The 24,019-nt window shown below is 39.2% G+C and overlaps 1 long non-coding RNA gene across 1 annotated transcript in view; it reads left to right on the top strand.

The window, feature by feature from the left end:
• Positions 1-24,019, top strand: part of LOC111565980 (uncharacterized) — a 178,990-nt gene that overhangs the window by 65,940 nt on the left and 89,031 nt on the right. Inside the window, exon 4 of the long non-coding RNA XR_008599335.1 lies at positions 10,433-10,485. This is a non-coding gene — a long non-coding RNA (uncharacterized LOC111565980). The remainder of the gene's footprint in view (positions 1-10,432; positions 10,486-24,019) is intronic.

Raw genomic sequence — 24,019 nt, 5'->3', positions numbered from 1 at the left:
GACGATTATGTTGTTGGGGCCAGAAAACCTGTGTGTTATCACTGAGCTGTGATAATTGGACCACTCAGAGGCCGATGCGCCACAGTTCAGGTTATTTGCATTGTATGTTCTTGACAAATCGGGACATCACACTGGAATTCTGACTTAATGGTCCATCTTTGGGGGACTAAATCCTGATGCACAGCCATGTGAATGCTGGGAAAAAAAACCCACAGAGAATCCTCCTGGTGCACTCATTACTCTATTTCCCTTCTCCAGACTTTAGCTGTAAGTGTGAAAACTGCTGTTCTTTCTCTGAGTCAGACCTACAGACCCAACTCTCATCACCAGTGATGATCCTCAAGATGAAGGTCGACTCATCCCGTGCTGCTGACTGACAGAATTTGATGTTAGCACTCTGATACAGTTAGAGATCCAAGCTGGGGTCACAACTGTGCACTACAAAAATCAATGCAATGCAGGTCTTGCCTGTTGCAGGTACAGTCTTGGAACTTTTTGATCATGCTTTGCACAGTAGCTCTTCTGTGGAACTGGATGACATGTACTAGCCTTCATTTATTCATCCATTAGGGAGCTTTGAGGCAGTCATGACCCTGGCACAATTTCCCTTATACAGACCATATTTGGTTGGTTATAACAACTGAATACAGGGACCATCCCAAGACCTGCAGTTCTGGAGATGCTCAGTCAGCTAGCCATCACAGCTCAGCCCATGTGAAAGTCACTCAAGTCCTTAAGATTGCCTGTTTTTCTTGCTCCCAACACATCAACTTCTTGGCATTGATTTGCTGCCTAATAGAGCCCACCCCTTGCCAGGACATCAATGTAATGAGATCATCAGTGCGATTTGATCCACCTGTCAGTGGTGTTAATGTTGTCACTGATGTGTGTATAAGGTTCTGTTTGGCAAACACAATCTGCTCTGCCTTTAGTGGTATTAAAGTAGGAGTTTATTGTTCTATAATGACACCAGAAGTATGATCTATGCAGCAAAGTTTGCAATGATAATAGACTTGAGTGTTTATTAGATATAGAGCTCAAGGCTTGATCCAGAACATTGAATCAGACTGGTTGCCATCTTTAATGATGTGACATTTCTGTCACTGAACAGCTCAAAAAACATAAAATTGATGAAGAATAAATAAATATAAGGCATAAAGCAATCTATTTTGCTGTTTTTTGAGGTAAAACAAAATGCCATGTTACTCAGACCAGCAGTCATATCTTCCTTTATAAGCAAACACAATAGAAACCTTGTAGCGTCAAATATGGCGTAGGATTCTTTTCCACCATGCAGTCTGTCATTGCAGATGTCTTTTGTCTGTCTTTTAATAAAGCATCTTCCTCTTTTGTTGTTCCCTTCTGTTCCTCTTTGCAATGCTGTTAGATGTGTGAGCTAAGCGTGTGGCCTGGGATTCAACTGGGGATTAAGCTTGTAGGTATATGCAGGAACAGAAAAGAAAAGACAGGTTTGTTAGCTGTGTCGGATTCCAATACAACACCACGGGGCAGCCAACGTATTACATCAGCCGAGTCAAATCAAGCCCATTCACGGCAGCCTATCTGCATATAAAGAGCATATGAAGAAGGGAAACAAACAGCTGTGCACACATACAACCTGTTTCCTTTTAAATGTCTCCTCTGATCCATTTCTTCACAGGTAAATTAAATGCATTTGCATTTCCACTTGCATTTGAATTGCATCCTTTTCTCTTTGGTGACTGAGTCAAGATGGGGAAAAAAGGAAGGTAAAATGAACGGCTTTTCTTTGAGGTTTACCTCAACGACAACATGAGCTTTTGCACTGTTCAACAGAAAAACACAAACCTGGACTTATATTTTTTGTAACATCGGCACCATCGCCTCTGCTGATATGCTGCTCGGTGGATTATGAACATAAATAAGCCAACACCTGTGGAGGTGGACGTGCGTCATACTTCTGTTTAAGATAATTTATACTAAAAAGAATTAAGACAAAGATATTTAAATTCATGAATATGGTGATTAAAAAAAACACCCATAACTACTATCACACCTGAAAATTAGGATAATTTGAAGTGAAACGGAACAAATGAAAGTTGATATTCTTCCCATTTCCCCTCTGGCTTTTTATATCTTGGCGTCTACAGCGTCCTGTGGGAGGAATCATTTTTCACCAATCACATGCTGAGTGTTGTGCAGAGAACTAATCCCAGTCCAATTTATTCCATTTAGGTCAGAGAAGCAAGTAAAGGGAGCACTCTTAAATCTTCTGCCTACATTTAGAAACGAATAAACTAATTAAAGGTTTGCAGAAGATGTAGCCAGGAATTGGTGCACCGAACAAAGTCCTGTAACCTTGTTTCTCGGCCTATCGATTGCTTCTGTCATTTCTGAGTTTTGAGAGAGTGAAACTGTAATTATTAAGGTCTAATTCTTCATGGGGTAGATGGTAAAACATCCAGATGAAGACAACATGAGATGTTTTATCAGGCATATAGTGTTGGGTATTAATGCCTCTTCTTTTTCTTTGGTTTTTCCCGCTTGGCTGGAGTTGTTTGCAGCAACAGAAACCACAGGGTCTGCTATAACTGCTGTAAGAGGTTCTGCTTTTTAACTTTAATCTGCAAGTGTCTGCACTGCAACTGCCCACCCAGCCTATTTCTAATCTTAGAGTAGAATTGGGGCTTTGCCCTCGATTTTGCAGTACTTTATGGACGTCTGTGTGCGCGGGTGTGGGAAAACTCCTCTTACTGTTGCCGTTAGAAAAAAAAATGGAGGAGCCCGGACAGGTAATAGAGATAAAAGAGGCAATTCAGAGGCTGAAACCAAAACGAGTATGATAAAATTTTAAAGTCAGAGGAAAGGATAATACACTAGAACTAGGCCATGAAGAAAGTGAGGGAATAAATAAATAAGAAATGAGGACATCTGCTTATTAGGTAATTGACACGAGAAGAGCTTTAGTGAATAGCTCACGAGGGAAAGACAAATTAATTCCTTCTCTCAGCCACCCTACGGAATCTCCAAAGGCAGGCGGAGATGTCAGATATTAAACAAACAGAAATAAAGATCTCCAGTGAATATTAATCCAACTTTGCTGACTGCAAGCTGGGAATGTGGCCAACATATCATTTGTGGAATGTTTCCACACATTTGGCAACACAGCGACATTTGTACAAAGCTTTCTGGAGCCCCTGTCATCAAGACAATGTTATTAAATCTGTGCCTTCTAAAACTATAGCAAATCACTGTGGCACTTTGTGATCGCACAAGTGTTCTGGTTACTTTTCGGCGTAAAAATTACTTGGATTGGAGGGTTTGATTTAGATCCGGGATGTCAAACATGCGGCTCGTGGGCCAAAAACGGTCCTCCAGAGGGTCCAGTCCGGTCCTCAAAGTGTAAAAATCCCAGAGAAGACATTAACTGCAGATTGTAAATTAGTAAAACTATAAATTTAAAATCATTTCTAGACCATGACAAGTTATTTTGATCATAAAGTAAAATATTAGATTACTCATTGTTCTTTTGTCGTTTTGTGTTTCATTTTTGTAATGTTTTGTCTTGTTTTTTTTTTGTCGTACTTTTGTCATTTGTCTCATTTTTTGTTGTTTTGTGTTTGCTTTTTGTCTCATTTGTGTTATTTATCTTATTTTTGTCACTGTGTTTTGCTTTGTTCTTGTTTTGTTCCTCGTTCTTGTCATTTTGTGTCTTTTTTGTCTCGTTTGTCCATTTTTTGGGCGCTTTGTAACTTTTTTTGTTGAATTGTTGTTTTGCTTCGTGTCGTTTGTTTCATTTTTGTTTGTTTTGTTTCTCGCGTTTGTCGTTTTATGCCTCGTTTTTGTAATATTTTGTCTTGTTTTTGTTGTTTTTTGTCTTTATTAAAGTAAAAATCCTATATCATTCAGTTCCAGATAGCTGTGACTAAATGTTGTGTTCCTTTGTAGACACTCTGTGATCTGGAAGTTGTAATGTGGAAATGATAAACTGAGGCTGAATGTTGCTGAAATTGAATAAATTTTTCTTCAGAAACTTCAGTTTGTTCATAATGTTTTGTAAAAGATAATTCCTTAAATGTGAACATTTTCAGAACGTACTTTTTTCACTAAAACAAAGGAAAAATTAGGAGTTGTGGTTATTTATAGGTTATTATGCTGTGATTTTACTGGAAACTGGGCTGAATGTGGAACCTGATAAAAACCCCTGATTTAGATAATTCCATGGATAGGCTCAAGGAAAGATCATGACTGAAAGAAATGAAGACTGTTCGTAGGTAATGGTGTCATAAACTGAATCCAAGTTGCATGATCTGCTCAGTTTTCAGGCTCTCGTCAATATTGTTGCATTTTCTCCACCTTTGCTCCAACTAGATGAGAGTGCACTGACTCCTGAGCTTGTGCTTTCTTGGCAGGATGGTCTCCCCTGTTCTGAATGCCCAAATCAATAAATCTATATTTTAGTACTTCTAGACGTAGGTCAGTGATGCAGGAGTTTGTCAGATGCTTCTCAGTCTGTGTCTATGAAAAATTCATATCAGTGAAAACAAGAAGAAGCTATACAGAAAGCAAGAAAGCCGAGAGCAGTATGTTTGAGGAGTTTACAAACTGCCCAGTCTGCTGTCAACACAGCTGGGGAGTCTGGGATCTATCATGGATCTATTTTCATTTGTACAGAAGAATTAATGAAGCTTAAGTATCCTCATTTTATGTACTGTACTTTGCCGGCCACTGCACCACAGTATCATGCTGTCCTGCAATTATGAACACGAGCTGTCATTATTCTCCGCTGTACAATTTCCCATCTGCTGTAGCACAAAACCATGATCTGAACATCCCCGCCGTGATGGATTTTATGATTCTGAGGACTTAACTTCTCTGTGCCTGCACTCTCCTGAACACTGCTCATTTAAGTCAATCTAGTCAATTGCTTTTTTATGTCAGAACCTCAGGGGGACCTTCTTATGACAATCATTATACTAAATAGAAATTCTATGACTCATTTTCTTCCTCTCCTTTTGTCCTGCACGCTCTCCTCTTTCTTGCTATTTCTTCTCCGCTGCTCATCATCATTGATGTTCACTGATTCAATTTGTGCTCCGTTTGACTCAAATGAAGTGTGGAAAAACAAAAGGACACGGTAATTCTATTTATGTCAGCTAATGTTGTAATCTAATCCTTGTGGTCTCATGTCTAAGTGACGCCCTGCTGCTCCTTGAGGCAAACGAAGGCGCCGTCCAGAGCACAAGTATTTGCACAGTTACACATTTTTTTTACATTCTTCTTTGGACTCTGCAGAATTTGCAATAAAATAAATCCAAAATACATTAAAGTGCTGAGACTCAGCTTTAATTTGAATTGGTTTATGCCAATAGTGGGAGGTGAAATACTGAATGTTAAGATATTAGCCTCAAAAGCTGAAAGGCCTGGTTGCTGTTAGAAAGAAAAAGAACATAGAAAAAGAAACAAGGCTTGGGGCTTGGGAACAAAGTTCGATGGACAGATGAAACAAAAAACAACTTCTATCAAAATGCCAAAACTTACCATCTTATATGCCAAACGTGGTGGTACTTCTGTTATGTCTTGGGCGTGCATAGCTGTCAGTAGAACCAGCATGCTGGCTTTTATTGATGGTTTGACTGCTGGCAGAAGTAGCAGGATGTATGAAAGAGTTTAAAGGAGCATTCTGTGCTCTCAGAATCAGCCAAATGCAACAAAACAAGACAACGATCCCAAACATACGGCCAAAGCAACCAAAGAGTTCTTCAGAAAGAAGAGAGGGGGGAAACTCTTGATGGGCCGAGTCAGTCAATTCATGTCAGCTGGACCATGCTGCAGTCCACTTGGTAAAAACCAGAAGCTCAAAAAAAGCAAAAGCTGAAGGCGACTGCAGTGAGGAGCAGAAAGAGCAACTCCAACAAAATACAAGAAGGCTAAAGAGTTAAAGATATGAGCTTAACTAGGATGACTTTGTTTGATTTTGTGTGTCAGAATAAGTTTTACAGCCTAAACCTCTCCCCAACCACGTTTTCCACTTCCTCCTGGAGGAAGCCAAGGTGTTCCCAGGCCAGATGAGATATATCATTCAGAACATAGAGACCACTGGTTTGTTTCAGTGATTCTCTGCACAATTTGGTAACAAGTAAGATTTCCTGGATCTTGTTGTATATTTTGTATTTTCACCTTTCCCACCAAACAGCACCTGTTGGATCAGACATCAGAGAGCCATGTAGTGTTCCTTCTTCTTTTGTTAACTCTTAAAAATAGTTGAACATGAAGTATTAAAGCACCAAAAGCAAACAGTTTCAAAATTCTTCTAAATGCTGGACCTGCAGAATGTCTTTTGTACCGTCCACATGTAGGCCAAGTTGCTTAACCTCCTCAAATTACAGCTGAGGCCTCGAAAGTAAATGAAGGAAACGTGATTTTCTTTCAAAATACATGTACCTTATTCATAGAAACCAAGCAGTAGTATTTCACAGTGACGGTCTGTTTCTCTCCCAGACATTAATCAGACCTTTATTGCTTATTTGCTAATATTCACAAGATATTTTAATAAAAGTGTTTGATTTATAGTAGTTGCTGCGTTTTCCCAAACATGTTTTTTGGTTTTGCAACACTTTTTTGAATCTGTATGTTGCGGTTTATCTTAAACAGTTTTTGATTCGGATTTCTGAAGAAGGACCAGAAACAGTGTGTGCTTAAAGTATATAAAGTCTCTGCAATGCACAGAACTTTTATTCACCTTCCTGCTTTCCCAAAGCTCCACAACTGGTTCATCGAAGTTGATGCATAAAAGTGGTTAAATAATTTATTTTCCACAGAATAAAAATAGCAGAGAGGGATGCAGATTGAAATTTAGGTGGCAGGCTGCTCCTCAGTTTTGGCATCACACTGAGAACAAACCCTTCAAACTCCATGAAACTCCTCACCAGTTGGGCGACCATCCAAAGACCAGCATATCAGCCCAGCAAATTTTTACATCCATCAAACTTTAATAAAATGAAAATATAAATAATTAAAACAGATTGTTGTTGAACAATGGAATCAGGACGAGCCACAAGTCACATTTTGTTTCTGCAGATAGCAACCTACAACTGTGAATGGTGAATTTGCAGATATTGTCAATGTGCACAGATTAGAAGAAGATGAGGTTAGGCTTGCTGTCACTGCAGTAATCACTGATGATTCACAATTCCCAGAAGAAGATGCTAAAACTGGGAATGCCAACATACATCACAGCACAAGTTTTTGAGAGTTCCTCTATATAACTATCTGTATTATATTTGATACATGAGTTTCTGAGACCTATCTCATCGACATGATAGTTTCCTTAACCCTCCTGTTGTCTTCATTTATGGGCACCAAAAAATATTGTTTCCTTGTCTGAAAATAATTCAAAAGTTCAGCAAAAAAATCCCCCAAATTTCTGAAAATTTGCAAAACCTTCAGGAAGAAAATTCCAATAATTCCTTAAAAATTTCCCTTAAAAGTTTTATTCTAAAAATCCCCCAAATTTGGCAAAAAAAAAAAAAAACAAGTAAAAATGTTCCAAAAAAATCCTAAAAATATCTGAAGTGATTACAAATATATCAGTAAAACTTCTAATATTTTTTTGAAAAACATTCACTAAAAAAATCAACCACAATCCAGCGAAATTTGCTGGATTGTGGTTGATTTTTGAGTGAAAGTTTATAAAGAAATATTTTTTAGACATTTTTTCCACCAAAAAATGTTTAAAAATTTCCCAAAAAATTTTGAAAATGTCAACATCAGAAATTTCACTGTGAAAATATATTTTTTTCCCACATTCTCAAATTTTAAAACGGGTCCGTTTTGACCCGCAGGATGACACCAGGGTTAAAAACCTGTTGTATATAACCTGATCCATGTACTCTGCCCCCTTGTGGATCATCATTCCACTACTGGCAGCTGAAGTCATATTTTGCCCCTTTTCAAAATGGCTATTCTAGGAAAATCATTGCTAATTTTCGAGAAGTAAAAATAGCCTCGAAATTATTTATTTTTTAAAATAAGTATTTTCTGCATTGAAAGAATGTATATTTACTGAGCAATTCATTGTTTATATTTCATTTAAGTTGTGTTAAAATGTCTGTCAAATTTGATACTCCAGGTTTATAACATGCTTTTTTCCTGAATCATCATGTAACATTTTTATAACGTAATCTACGTTATAAAAATGAAAATACAAACACACACTATTTTAATTACTTAATTTAATTAATGAATGAAATGCCATCTTCAAATGCATTTTGAGTATTTTTAAAATAATTCCTCTGAAATCATAATCACTGTATTATATTGACCAATTTTTAGATGTCAAAAAGACTAGAGGAAGAAGAGAGAAAAAGAAATTACATTGGAAATATCATCAGTGAGATATTGGATGGAAACACAAGTGACATGGAGCAGTTAGAAGATGAGGATGAGGAGGAGACAGAGCAGGTTTAGAGGGATTATTCCAGATGTTCAGTGTGAGAGAGACAAAGCTCCCTGCACTTTGCTGTTGTGTTCTTTCTTTTAATTTGATTTATTATTATATTATCTTTCTGTTATGAAGTGTGTCAGCTCACTCAATGCTCATTAGTAGACTGGAGCAAGGAGAGTTTTGCTTTAGATTGTTGTGTGCAAAAAGTTGCCAAAACCACCCAGTGGATCAAATTTGATACAAAAATATACCATAAACTAAATGATCTGGCAAAACTTTTCTTTTGGATTTTGTTAAAAGGGGAAATAAACATCTCAGTTCCAAAAACATAGAATTTTCTAGCTATTTATTGATGGGTCAGGGTTTGTGGTCAGAACCAACTTTTCTTACCACCCTTAATCTAAACTATCAGGTGTGTCGTGGTTCACCAGAAAAACGCATGCAGGAATAAAACCATTTTATGATCCAAAAAAATGAACAGATGGTGGATGTTTATTTTAAGAAAGCGACAAAAAAACACAATATTGGTTTGGAGGAGGAAAAAAATAAAAGAAAAAGTGAGCAGTGAGGTTGGCAGCAACATAAATGGACCTTTGAATTGACTGAATGTTTGAATGTCATGAAAGAGTGGAGATAATTGTCATTTTAAACAGTGGTCTGCAAATTCACCTAATAATAAGTATTAACAAAGCGGCGCTCTAAAGCAGTATAGGACACTGCTCTGTTTCCCCACAAAGCCTTCCTGGACACTGTCTGCTTCTTTGAAAGGCATCCATCAGTGAAATTTGTTTTGGTCACAGGGGCTTCTCCCTCCTCCCTCCCCTTTTTATTGCAGCTCTGCCCCTGCTTCTGACAGACAACATAAATTTGTTGTACTGTAGGGAAAAAGCTTCCCGCAAATATCGCAGTTGGGGATTTTTACTCTTCATTTTCAGGCGAGGAAAAAGAATTACGCCCCATTTCCTGTCAGTCACTCAGAGGCCTAATGGCTGCAGATTATATGCAGGTGATGGCTGATCTCTTTAACAGCGGGTGATGGTAACGCTGTTGTATGGTTGCAATTAAGCAGTAAATGGAAATGGAATGCAGAAGTGTTGGTTTTTGCATTAAAGGGTATTAAAATTGTTGCTTTATTGATAGCTCATTTTAGGAGACACAGCTATGGATGTCACTACTTCGCCATCAATCCAGTCAAAAAAAGTAAAGGGAGTCTTTGTTTTGGTGAAGTAGAATAGTTTGCTGATAAGAAGTGAGATTAAAAAAAAAGAGCTGTAATTATTTCATAGGCGTCTGTGCCTGAACTAAAGCAAAGAATATGAGTCTTGTAAACCTTTTCCACCTCCTCCTATATGGTGCTTTCAGATAATGGATGCAATGGAGAAAAAAACTAAAATTTGAGGCACTTTACAAGTGATTATGAGGCACTGCATGATCAAAAGCAGCCTAGTATGAATTGGGGTATAAATAAGACACCAAGTCACTCACCATGTTATGTATTTTTACTCTTTGTGTGTCATTTCACACCATTCCCTTCCAAGTGTCATTTAACACCTTAAAATAACACTTGAAAAGCTTAAAACATGTCGACTTGACGTGTAAAAATAGCTTGAAATTGTGTGCTATTTACATGTAATCACATTATTTAAGGTGTCCTTAAACAAACAAGCCCTTATGTTGAAGCTAGCAGGCAGAAACTGCAGCTGTGGCTCCTTTAACAAGGATTAAAATCTAACTTCTAAATTGATGGATCACAATAAATCAGGCTCCATCTAAATCCAACTAAAGTCCAATGAAATCCTTTAATACAGGAGATTAATACTTCAATACAGAACTATGTAAATGAATGTAAATGAATCCACATGATGATAAAAAGTTGTTTACATCAGTTATGCTTAAATAAATTAATTCAGCATCAGCCAGTTCTGTTGAAACCCTTATGTACTGTGATCTGGTTGTTAACTCAGTGGCTGATCGTCTGCTTTAATGTTTTCTCACATTTTATTTTAGCACTACAGCCCTGGTGAGGATTGCTGAAGTTAACTTGCAGATGGAGTAAACGTGTAAGTAAACTGTCATTACACTGCATTGTGACACACCAGAGCTTCTTCATACATCTCCCACCACACCCTCGTGTGCTCACATTTAGGCAGTGAAAGCATTTTCCTTCCACTAACTAGACCCCATGCTGAGGTAACAGTGAGGTGACTTCAATCTGTCAGGGCAGCTGGAAGAACAAGCCTCTGATTCTTGTTCTCATGAAGCAGTTTTTCCTCCATGCACTTGGATGCTACTTGAATTTTGTCACTTTGAGGTGGGTCACAGTGTTTCTTAGTTCTTCTTATCTGCAGAGGGAACAGAAAGCCTGGACTTTTCGGAATTTGTCTAATTATCCAATTTTCAAAGTAAGTGATTAATTGACGCCTCGTTTTTCACCATGGATTCATGAATGTAATCATGGAGAACCAACCTCAGATAATCAGATTCTTTCTGAAGATCAAAGCATATTTATAAACCTGATTGTCAAGAGGTGTGATTAGGAGCATGTTTTGACTGCAAAGTAGTAGTTAATTCACTAAAAAGATCATGAAAAAATGACAAAGTACTTAAAAATGTCACAGCGAGCCAAGACTTTAATGACCAGTTGTTCAGGGGAACAACAGAGGGTAGCCAAATGTTAAAGCTGTAATGTTGAGCAAGGTTGGCTGGTTGTACTTGAGACATTTTATATGTTTGTAGTGATGGTGCATGGTAAATAAATTAGATGGATTGTGCAAGTGACAGAACTACAGATGCACTAAGCAGCTGCAACATTAAAACCAGTGACAGGTGAGGTGAATGTCATTGATCATCTTGTTAAAGTTCTGCTAGGAAACCTCGTGTCCTGCCATTAATGTGGACGTTACTTTGAAATGTGCCACATGGTTGCATACCAAACACACTTGCAACAACGGTGGACAATGGACCACAACAACTGCTCAGGAATGTCTTGAGGAACATGACCAAGAGCTCAGGGCCTCCAAACCCTCCAGATCCCAATCTAATTAAGGTTTCGCAGGATGAATCCACAGAAATTCTGGTGGATACAGTCCCAGTATTTGACATTACCAGACATCCCCATGTGTCAATGGCACAAGTGGGACCTTTATTACACAGGGGATCCTCGACTTACATGGGAGTTCTGTTCCTACGGTGTGACGTAAGTCGATTTTTGCCCTAAGTCGGAACTCCGGTGAAAATGTAAGCCGTTATGTGCATCACCATATGGATCAGTTTACATATTTGTACAACTACAGTAAAGAAAATAGTCATTAGTTCACACTGAAACACAACTCGATAGAAAAATACCGGTGAAAATGTAAACTGTAAGTCTGACTTGCGCTTGGGAGCCATAATGAAGTTAGTGAATGTAGCATAATCCAATGTGGCTGCAAATGTAAACAAGGACGTCTTTGTGAAGACATATTCATCCGCTCCGCTTGCCAACTAGTTCCACTGAACCAGTTCCGATGTAATGACGAATCGTACATTAAACCGAGGGCCGGCCTGTAATTAGTTCCGACTTATTAGCGAAACGATGTAAGTCGAGGACGTCGTAAACCGAGGACCTCCTGTGTTAGGCAGGTGGGTTTATAATGTGTCTGATTGGTGTAAATGAATCGTGATTGCATGTTCTCACCATATTTAATAATCTTCGTCATCCGACCTACACAAAACACAGTCATTTATAATGGATAATGAGTCTTTCTATTTACATTCATTTTATGATTTGCAGACACCTTGATACATGGAATCAAGAATGAAAATGATGAGTAGTTTCTAGTAGTTGATTGCTATCTTTGACAAAGGTGGTTTTAGTCCAGAGACGCTTTGGTTTTGGGCCTGAAAACCTGAAGGTTTCACCTTGTTTGAATCATACTTGCTGATACTGACTGAGGTTGGAACAGATCCTTGCAGTGCAGCTCAGCGGGAGGGCGTCTGACTCAGCCTCAGCAGGTGAGCAACCAGTGCTGCTTCCAATCACATGTAAGTAATGTAAGTTAATGGTGTTTGGACATGTTGTTCCAACAGGTTTTTGTTTCAGTGACTCACATGTACGTGAGGGGGAATAGAAAGCATTCATCCCTGTCCTGAGGGTTGAAGTTGACCTTTATAGATGGTTTCTTTGATTTTTTTTCACTGTCATTCTTTGAAGAAGCTTTCAGCTACCTATTACACTCTGTCAAATAGTATTTCAGCAATAGTTTGTCTTACAGAATTTGATGAATATTTCAACTTAAACATAGAAAAGTGATGGTAAGATTGAATGTGAGCTTCAAGAGGTGGTTTGGTGCAGCGTTGCAGAGGTGATGCTGGATTGTTGTAGTGAAAAGGAAGGAAGCTGAACAGTTTACCAGCTTATTTATGTTGCTGGCCTCACAGCTCTGGTCAGCGACAGAAGGAGTGACACTGCTGATGCAAGTGACCAAGCTCACTTTCCTTCAAAAGGTGTCTAGATTCCACCGAAGGCAGAGGGCAAGGAGTTCATACAGAAGTCAAGTCACTGTTATTTATATTTCAAATAACTGATGTTGAGCCAAAGGGAGCAGGGAAATAAGATTAAACTTACTTTAAGTCAAATATTAAGCTTTATACACTGTATTATTATGCACTGTATCAACTTTCCTAACCAATTTAACAATTAAACACTTCTTGATCCATTACCAGACTCAGCTATAGTGTTCTTTTTAAATATAATATAGCCTCCTTTGTTCAAATATTCATTAACAATTTAAGATAAGCATGTAAAAAGGGCAATTTTTCTATTAATATAGGTGATTTTTTGTTAAATTCACATATTAACAGTTAATTTTAGTGCGCCTACTTGCCAGTTCTGCATTATACAGTGGTGTATTAGACCAGCTTGTATACTTGCTGTGCTTGCCTGTTCACTCACTCACCATCAGGGATACAACATGCATGAAGAGCTGTCCGTGAAATCCACCTCATTTCTTCGGCGGTTTCATTATACTTATCACAGCCGGCGCACTGCAGACTGTTTGCTTGGTCACCTGCCTGGCAAACTGCATTGCCAGCGAAAGGTAAGCAAAAGCCTCTATCGCCACATATCAATGAAGTACCTTCACATAGCCCGTATCAGTGGCTTGCTTTCCACTGAAAACCTGTCTGCAAGAACCAGATAACCACAAACCCTCTGTAGGAATACGTATAGAGCGAGGGCTGTCGGCTCCCGGCCCAAAAATAACACTGCTGAGGGGCTAAGAATGAAAAAGTCATGATACAGGCAGAGCTGCAGAATTAAAGCAGAACTTTGAGAGACCTTTGATACTGTTCAGACAAGTAGTTAGAGGTAATTACCTCGCAATTCAGATGTTCTCAAGTGCGTTATAATTAAAACATTCAACACAATCAACTGCTTTATAATGTAAAATGGAAGGGAAAGAGCGAGAGAATGTTCTGAGCTGAACGATTAAGAATTGGAGGTAACAATATGAAATAAAACCATCTGAAATACACAGACTCTGATTGTAGAGCACTTTGCTAACTACTGTTTAACCTTTAACCTACTGTACCTCACCACTGTAGCTGTAGTTTTAATTTTCAGGAAGAAATTCCAAGATTTTTCCTTCATGATTCTGTCAATCTCAAGGTTTTCTATGAGGAGGAACTTCCCCTTACAGAGATTAGTGGTGACCAGTTCAGCAAGGCGATGATTCACTTCTGTACTGAGACCTACTGCTGCTTGTTGGAGTGTATACGAAGGCGGGTTACATTCATTTAGCTTCAAAGATGCTCTGAGCACAGTGTTCAAACACCCCGAGAGGGATTTTCACTTCATCTGAGCAACGGGAAAACATAGCAGGAGTTGGTCTGAAGATAGTTCTGCTTTTCAGGGAGCTTATATGTGTATATTGTATGCTTGCTTCCTTTTTATGTAGTGTGTGTTGCTGAAAACTAAATTATTGAATTCTTTTTCAATCAGCACAGGAAAATATTGTACATTATACACGGCAAAACAGAAGAAACCTGAAAAATCATTTGTAATTCAGGGTACATATGCTGGGAAACTGTTTGCAAAGACATAAATTATCAATATCCTGTTTGTTTTTTCTATTAATACGTCGATTGTTCATGTTTTCCTCATATGGAGGTTTATACCACTGCTCTATCTCAAGTAAACAAACCACAAACAAAAAGTACACTATATTGCTAAAAGTATTGGCTCACCCATCCAAATAATCAGAATCAGGTGTTCCAATCACTTCCATGGCCACAGGTGCATAAAATCAAGCACCTAGGCTGCAGACTGCTTTTACAAACATTTGTGAAAGAATGGGTCGCTCTCAGAAGCTCAGTGAATTCCAGCGTGGAACTGTGATAGGATGCCACCTGTGCAACAAATCCAGTCGTGACATTTCCTGGCTCCTAAATATTCCACAGTCAGCTGTCAGCTGTATTATAAGAAAGTGGAAGTGTGTGGGAACGACAGCAACTCAGCCACCAAGTGGTAGGAAACTGACGGAGCGGGGTCAGTGGATGCTGAGGAGCATAGTGCCAAGAGGTGGCCAGCTTTCTGTAGAGTCAATCGCTACAGACCTTCAAACTTCATGTGGCGTTCAGATTAGCTCCAGAACAGTGCTTCAGCAGAGAGCTTCATGGAATGGGTTTCCATGGCCCAGCAGCTGCATCCAAGCCATACATCACCAAGTGCAATGCAAAGCGTGGGATGCAGTGGTGTAAAGCAGCCACCACTGGACTCTAGAGCAGTGGAGACGCCTTCTCTGGAGTGACCAATCGAGCTTCTCCATCTGGCAATCTGATGGATGAGTCTGGGTTTGGTAGTTGTCAGGAGAACCATACTTGTGGGACTGCATTGTGCCAAGTGTAAAGTTTGGTGGAGGGGGGATTATGGTGTGGGCTTGTTTTTCAGGAGTTGGGCTTGGCCCCTTAGTTCCAGTGAAAGGAACTCTGAATGCTTCAGCATACCAAGACATTTTGGACAATTCCATGCTCCAACTTTGTGGGAACAGTTTGGAGCTGGTCCTTCCTCTTCCAACATGACTGCACCAGTGCACAAAGCAAGGTCCATAAAGACATGGATGACAGAGTCTGGTGTGGATGAACTTGACTGGCCTGCACAGAGTCCTGACCTCAACCCCAGAGAACACTTTTGGGATGAATTAGAGCAGAGACTGGGAGCCAGACCTTCTGGTCCAACATCAGTGTGTGACCTCACAAATGTGCTTCTGGAAGAATGGTCAAAAATTCCCATAAACACACTCCTAAACCTTGTGGACAGCCTTCCCAGAAGAGTTGAAGCTGTTCTAGCTGCAAAGGGTGGACCAACGTCATATTGAACCCTGTGGATTAGGAACGGGATGTCACTTATGTTCATATGCCAGTCAAGGCAGGTGAGCCAATACCTTTGGCAATGTAGTGTATTTATTAATTTAAAAAAAATCACTATCTGCAAAGCATCTGTGCTTGATTTAGCTGTAAAATTCAATTTCCAGATGCCAGCTTAATAGAACTTCTTAAATTCAAACGCTTTTAATATCTTTGTACAAGTGAAACATTCTGCAGTGATTCAGGAGCCGAGCCTAGTTAGTAACGTGTGAAAATGTCAAGTGAACAGTTAACTGATTTTTGACACTAATATCTTGAATGAATAAGCTGCACATAAACCGATGTGAGGTTGAACAGTGGCAGTCTAAGTGGGAGAACAACAGAAAGAGACGAGCATTTCACTGAAAACAAACTCTGTCAAACAGAGAGTTCAGCGTTTGAGGAGGCAGAATCTGAACAGAGAGAGGCCACATTTGAATCACAGCACAAAGCTTTTAAATAGAAGTGTGAAAAATATTTGGAAACCTGTCAAATTACCCTCCGATTTATCATTTGAACTCTCCACTTTTGAGGCTATAACAGCACCAAACAAGCATGCACAATTCTGGTCATGCTATCGGCATATGCTGCTTTTTTGGGGGTTCATTTTCCATCCCTGCTGGTTCTAACATGTCCTGCCACTTTCTCCCTGCCATTCCCTCTCAGCAGCGAGTCCTCAGCTCTTCTCATTGTTCTTCACTCGCCTGCTCATCAGCTGCCAGTACACCTGCCCCTCATTACCCTTAGTCAGCCACCCAGTACATATACCTGCACGCAAACTCCAGTCCTCCCACAGATCATTAAAGCTGCGCCACATTAGCTTTACTGTGCTGCTTTTTATCTTGTTTTTTTTATGCCTGCTTGCTTCGTTCTTGGACTAGTTTGCCCTCAATGATTGAATATTTCCTTCCTCTCCATCTAAAAAGGACCAAATAAAACTGCTGGGTTCTGCTTTTGAGCTCACTCGGATCATCCCAGCATTGTCAGGGCTACAGCATGTGTCATAAAGGAGCTGATTTCTGTTCAGATTTCTCTCGCTACATGTGGTGTTTTTTTTAATTATTATACTCACCTCAGATGACCATTGTTTTGCTTTGTGCTGAAAAAAAAAAAACAAAAACGGGGATGATTTCTGGCTAAGCACAGATATGGTAGCGCGGTGATTCTGTGATTGAGAATCGACATCAAATGACGGTAAACAAAATACCGCAGCGTGAACATGGCTGCGAATCAATGAGCAAAACCTGCAAACAAATCGAGGCAGAGCTTCACTCGCCATCAGCCAGAATTTTAAAAAAGAGCTCATTGCTCAGTTGCATTCAGAATAAATGCAGCAACAAGAGATCTGCTGGAAGGTTCTGTAGTAAAATACCAAAGCATTTGTGCATGAGAGGGGTTATCTTGAAGTTGTTATACTCAAATTTCATTCTTTTGAACAGAATCATACTCAGTGGACACTTTAATAGCTAATGGGTCAATCTATAATTGAGGGACTTTTGAAGCCCATTGAATATATCCTGCATACATTTACGTTAAAAGTAAAAAAAAGCTAATGTTTTTCTGTTCATTATGATCGTGTCTTTACAAATCCCATAATTATTTATTATAGAAACAATCACTTATTTAAAAAAATGACTGGATATCACTAAATTGTCAACTAAATAACCATCACAATTTAATAACAACCACCTCCTAATTAGCTAAACAATAATAAAATGAGTTTATTCAGAAATAGTTTGGATTGTGTTCTTTTTATTAAGTTGAGATAATCATAACAGATATTTCTTTTTTGGCAATATATCAAATTTTATATGGAAAATAACACATTGACTAAGTTCCCATTACAAAAATACCTCTCCAGGAAGTGTGTTAATTTCAGATCACATGACCTGCTCCACATGATGTCATTTCCTCCTGGAGAAAAGACTGGCCAGACTTCAAGGCTTTCTGAGTTATTTAATATAAAGTAGTCAACAGGTTTACTACAATATCTTCATAAATAACTTTCAATTTTACTCAATTGTATATATAATATTTAGAAGAATCTTTCTGTAAAAATGTCATGTGGTGTTTGGTTATAGGCGGCCATGTTGATTTTAGGCCTGAAAACAGCAAAAATGTCTCAATGGTACAAAAAGTCCCGCAATTATATATTGACCCTACACTTGTACCATCAAATGCAACCTAGTCCTTTTTTTTGTGTGTGTGTGTGTGTGTGTGTGTGTGTGTGTGTGTGTGTGTGTGTGTGTGTGTGTGTGTGTGTGTGTGTGTGTGTGTGTGTGTGTGTGTGTGTGTGTGTGTGTCTGTCAGTCATAAATTCTGCATTCATGGTGACTAAGGTTCAATGTTTTTAGTATTGGGTTCATGGTGACGGTTCTTCACTGAGCAAATTATACTTAAAACTACTTCTAATATTGTGTTTCACAGCAGAGCTTTAATTCAGGTACTTTGATCCTTTCTATCCAGCACAGCCGCCTCTGAGCTTTTCTTCATGCACGTAGATGTTCGGTTCATTATCTCATCCTGCTACCAGTAATTTGGGCAACGTGCACAAGTTTTATTATGTTCACATGCAAATAAAATGAACTTCAAGGCTTAAAATTTGCAGCAAACAACTGCTAAACCAACATATAGGCATCATACCAGCTTTCAACGCAGCACTTCTGGGCTTAAACCCCCAATTTATGACAATAATCTCGGTCTGCTGCCAGTTTGTAGAATATGAAATAATAACCTTCCTATTGAGCAAGATTGCTTGAACTTGTAAGATGAAGAAAATGACATGAATAAATTAGGTGTTAGGAATAACAATATCTAATCATGAGACTACAGTTGCTCTCCCTGGTGGCTTGATTATCCATCTGCAAAAGTGGGCCTTCAGTGCTCTGCATGGAGACCAATCTGATGAAACGCTCTGGCGCAAAGCAAACCTAAAGTCTGCCTGCTGCCGTCTTCTGTGACTAATTTACTTCTGTAGCTTTTCTCTCCAAACAGCTCTCTCCAGAAAGGCTTAATAATAGAAGCATTGAAGGCAGCAATATTTGCAGCTCCTCAGTCCTGAGCACACATCATCTACACATGGCAGATTTCCAGCCCTGTCTCCCAGAAATGATGTTTCTATACAACTAAACTGCAGCTATAAAGTTTGCAAATGGAGGCAGGAGGGGAGGATGGAGGCAAAGGTCAGCAGCGGGACTTTCACCCAGTAGACCGGGGTTCATGTTCCTTGTGGGGCCAATATTTCTGGAGTTATGTTTCTTTTTCACTCATTTACTGTTGGTTTCAGTCACTGTCTGGCTAGGTTTAGGAAAATATCACAGATTGGGTTAAAATATAGTAATTTCACAACATGTTTGAAGCTTCTCCTCTGTTTTCTGGGTTGTTGTCTTAACAAGTTGTGCCATATCTAATAGACGATTGGCAGACAAGGAGCGACGGTAAAGTGATGAAATGTATTTGTGATGCATCAGTGACATAATCTGGCAGAAAATATATTTTCATAATTTAAAAGTGCCATTTATATGAATAGGAACGTTACTTTTTGGACCACCCTACTATTAAGAGCCAATGGATTTGGTTTGTTGAATGGAAACCTCTCTTTGCAGAGGCTTTTAATTTGAACTGAATAAGTTTTACTTCTTTTTCTTGTGTTTTTGTGTTTAGTTTGTGGACCAAGGTCATGCAGTTTGATTTGAAAGCCCCATTTATTCTCCTTGTAAAGCTATTTGACATTCTAACACCGGCTTTCCAGCTCAAACAAACTTCAGAATAAAGGAAAAAAAGTGAAGCATTCAGAAAAGATGATGTTTAAAAGGATTCAAATATGCATCAATCTCATATAATATTGACACCCCTTATGTGGAGTTAAACAATGAGAATAAATGCAGACAAAAAAAATAAATAAATAAATAAAAGGACTCTTGTCATTTGCTTTAACAGAGTAAATAGCAAAGCGGGCAGCAACAATATTCTGCCAAAGTAGAGTAAATGAAAAAACAGTGAGGATCATATCTGTTTTATTAAAGCAATAGGATCATAACAGAAGAGCAACCGACTGTGCAGAACCAAATAAAAACCCTCTATGTGCACTATGGCATTAATACAGCCGGGTTCAGGGTGGGGACTGTCGGCTTTTAGAGCACAGCAGGGCGACTGGGTGAGTCTCTGCTGTGACTTTGTAATGAAAACAGGCCTTTGCAATGTGATGTGACACATGCTGCTATAACGTGTTGTGTGCCAGTGGAGGGCAGGTATTACACAAAGTCTGCGGGCTCAAGCCAACAGCAAGAGCAGATATAAGTCAATTTGCATTAGTTTACGATGCGGCTTCTATAAATGGGCATTTAGGTTTGAATGGGGTAATTAAAGAGCAACCCAGCTGAGTTGTTGCAAAGTGTGAGTCTTTTTCAGACCCCCTGACAACAAATTAAATCGCATTGTCCTCTCCGCTGATATGCATTTCAATATTATCTACTTAAACAACCTATCAGAAACCTGTGGTGAACTGACCACAATAACCATGCATAAGCTTCTCTCTTGGACAGAAACTTGCAAAGAAAGTAGCCTGCCTGGAAAGAGGTGAGCTTTCATTTTGTGTGGCTTATAACATCAAATAAAATGCCCACTTTGGAATGGATGAGGTTGTGAAAGGTGCAGCTGTAGTTTTGTTGCTGAGGAGAAGGTCTGTCCAGATTCACAACACTTATATCGACTGCTAAATAATGCACCTAATTAGGAATTTAGTTTTGTTTGCATGTCCCTTTGAGACGGCCCCAGAAACTCCACCGCAGCAGGAAGTTTAGCTCAAAGTCTTCTACAAAAGGCTTTCCTTCAGCGCCGTCTCACCATCAGCTCACATCCTGCTGTGTCTGAACAAAGGGGAGCTGAACCGCCCGCTTGTTAAGGATGCATTATATTCTCACATGCGTAATTACATCTCACATAAAAGTGATAAAGAGTGAAGACCAGGATCTGATCAGCAAAAAGCAGTTTCTGTCATCTTGTTTTTGGAGAACAAGAATTTCAAGCTCCAGTTCCAGACCAGAATGTTTAAAAGCCGAGCTTCCCGGTGACAGTGTATTGTCAGCGACACACCACAAACCTGCTGTTGTCATTGAGAAGGAAGGCTCATGAAGCAGAGTGTTGCATCGTACAGACGCAGCTGCTAACTGGGTGGATCATCTAATGAAGGACCTAAATACAACTAAAGCAAGCAATTCTAATTAGATCGTAGCGACAGATTTGCAAATCAGTTAGCGAGGTGAATTCTAGATAAAAGCTCCACACATCTGTAAATACTCGCTCCCCAAAACACACACTTGTCCTTATTTAACTTTTACAGGCCTGGTGCTGTGAGTTGTTGTTGTTGTCGTCGTTGTCCTTGTCTCTCCCAGGTACTGTCCTTCTTCCTGTAGAGTCAGAGGTTTGCACAAAACGGACTCCACTCAGCCATTCACATCAGGGGTGCATAAGATAAAGCAGAGGACACATCCAAGGCCAGAGCATTATTGTGTTTGGGCTCCATGTGTGGTTGTCTACACCTCTTTGTGTGGAAAAGATCATGTTTGATCGTTTGACTTATGCTGGGCTCACACTACACGTGTTTTAAAATCCTAACAGGCTTAGAAATCTGGTTGCATCACACAGAAAAGGAGAAACTTTCCAGATATTCTCTCTCATCTCAGACATGCACACACTACTAGATTTGAAAATAAATGGTGCATCACATGCTACAAGATACAGGAGGTCCTCGGTTTATGACGTCCTCGACTTAAGTCGTTTTGCTATTACGTTGGAACTGATTATGGGCTGGTCCTTGGTTTAACGTACGACGATTTGTCGTTACATCGGAACTGGTTCAGTGGAACTAGTTGCGAGTGGAGCAGACAAATAAGTCATCACCTGGCGAGTGGAGCAGATGAATACTGTATGTACAGTAGTCATGCGGCGCTATCAGATGGCTTTGTTTAGATTTGCCGCTACATTCGCTAACTCCCAAGAGTAAATCAGACTTACAGTTTGCATTTTTGCCCATATTTTCCTACTGAGTTGTGTTTCAGTGTGAACTTATGACTGTTTTCTTCACTGTAGTTGTACAAATACTGTAAACTGATATCATGATGCACCTAACGGCTTTGTTTACATTTACACTGGAGTTCCGACTTACGCTGAAAATCAACTTAGGTCGCATCGTAATAACGTAACTCTGACGTAAGTCGAGGACACCCGGTATTAGGATTATCATGCCTGTGGGAGCAGAGCTGCACCTCGTGATCTCATGGGGAAACAGATGTAAACAGAATGGAGACTGTAGTGCAACAACTTTGCATTGAGGAAAAACCAAAAGCAGAAGGCAAAATGAGTTTATGAAATAATGGTTGGTTCCTTTATTCTTTTGCGGGAACTAGAAGTGAGATTTTTTCATTTTGCATTTAATGTTTAGCTTTGCTTGACAACAGTGTATGCTGCTCCAGATGACTGATTTAAACTCATAAACATGTTTGATCTTGATCAGGTCAACCACGATGAGTCTAACAGTAGTTCAGAATATTTAAACTGGATCTGTAAAAATTACAATTAAAAAACAAACATAAGTTCAGACCAAGATCCCAGAATAGATTTTTCTTCCAATATTGTTGAGGGGATTGAAATTGTGGTAAACTGACCCAAAACTCTTCCAGTGTGAGCACAGCATTACCCCACTGTTTTAAAATCAGCATTGTCCACAGGTCTTGACTATCTTTTTTCTCTATTGTCCCTTTTTCGAGTCAGCACTCTCTGTTGCGTCTTTAATTTAAAGTGCTCAAGGCTCCACGTCTCCATCTCCTTCTCTCCCTGGAACAGTTTTAATGTTGCTTCCCCTCATTTCCTGGATTCTCCAGGGAACTCAACATTGACCAAGTTGCTAATTAGCTTGTAATTTCATTTCATGATTCTATAAGAAGAATATAAGATTTGTATTCCTGATGGTGGTAAAGAATTTGACTTGTGGAGCAGAAACGTAGGGAAAATTGATTTTTGCACTGATCATTTTGCATTAAAATTATTTCAACATACCATTTTTATTATGTAAAATAATTTCAAACTGATTCCTGACAACCAGTTTGTTTGCCTGCGGTAAGAAACAGCTAGATTTTACACTCTGTTCAGTGTATCTCCTCATTACTATTTTCACACGTTTCTGTCTCCACATTCTGACTTCTATTGTAGAATCTAAACATGCTGTTGGTCATGTGGGATTTCCAAAAGAAGACATTGTCAAACCCAATTACATTTCATATCTTGCCAAAAAATGTCTCTGTAGATACTTACTCTGCTTTAGAACTGATGTATGACCCAACGCTTCAACTTATAATAGCCTCAATTAGGGATTAGTGCGTCGAGACAAAGACGGACGGACAGACGCAAACCTTAACAGACACAAACTTTAAGCAAATAAACTGCGACAAGAGCATCTATCTTATTCTAAGCATGTTCTAGTGATTAATTTTCAATTAGCTAGAGTGCCTGTTTGTTCTCATAACTTTCTCTCTTTGCAGCACTGATGGAATTTCCAATTAAATATTTCTGAAGCTAAACCGGCTTCTGGCAGCGAGCGAGACAGTCAATAAATTCATTTAACCAGGTGACAAAGACCACTTAGACATTTTCAAAACAGACACACACATACACAGAGGCTCGCAAAAACACACACAAGTCTTTGTACTTCCATCTTTGTGGGGACCTGTCATTGATATAATGCAGCCCTGAGACCTAACCTTAACTGAACCCTAGAACTTCTGGCATCTAGAACCTCTAATATCCATTTAAACTTGTGGAGTCCATCATTTTGGACCTGACAAACACAGCAAAATCAGCCCAAACACATAACTTCCCTGCCATTTAAGCAAAAGTTGAAGCAAATTGAAAGAAAAGGGTCAAGGTCTACAAACTTTCTCCCCAGTTCATCCTACATCTCCATGACTGCAGGCGTGGATCATCTATGATCATAGGACAGAGTAATTTTCATTTTAAAACCAGTTTGCAGATATTCAGGCAACCATTTTCTGCCCCACATTACCTGAGTGACACCAGAATGTTCAATATGCATCAAGTTACAGACTGCTTGAACTCATGCATTAGAGAATCCAATCTTCTCAGGGTCTCCGTGTCAAACAGTCACTGACAGGTTTTAAAGGAACTGTGGCCATTTGCAAAGACCTTGGTTTCACA

This window comes from Amphiprion ocellaris, chromosome 17 (genome assembly GCF_022539595.1).
Source record: "Amphiprion ocellaris isolate individual 3 ecotype Okinawa chromosome 17, ASM2253959v1, whole genome shotgun sequence".
NCBI lineage: Eukaryota > Metazoa > Chordata > Actinopteri > Pomacentridae > Amphiprion > Amphiprion ocellaris.
The sequence above is the reverse complement of the archived record's forward strand: the minus strand, read 5'-3'. Positions and strand labels throughout refer to the sequence as shown.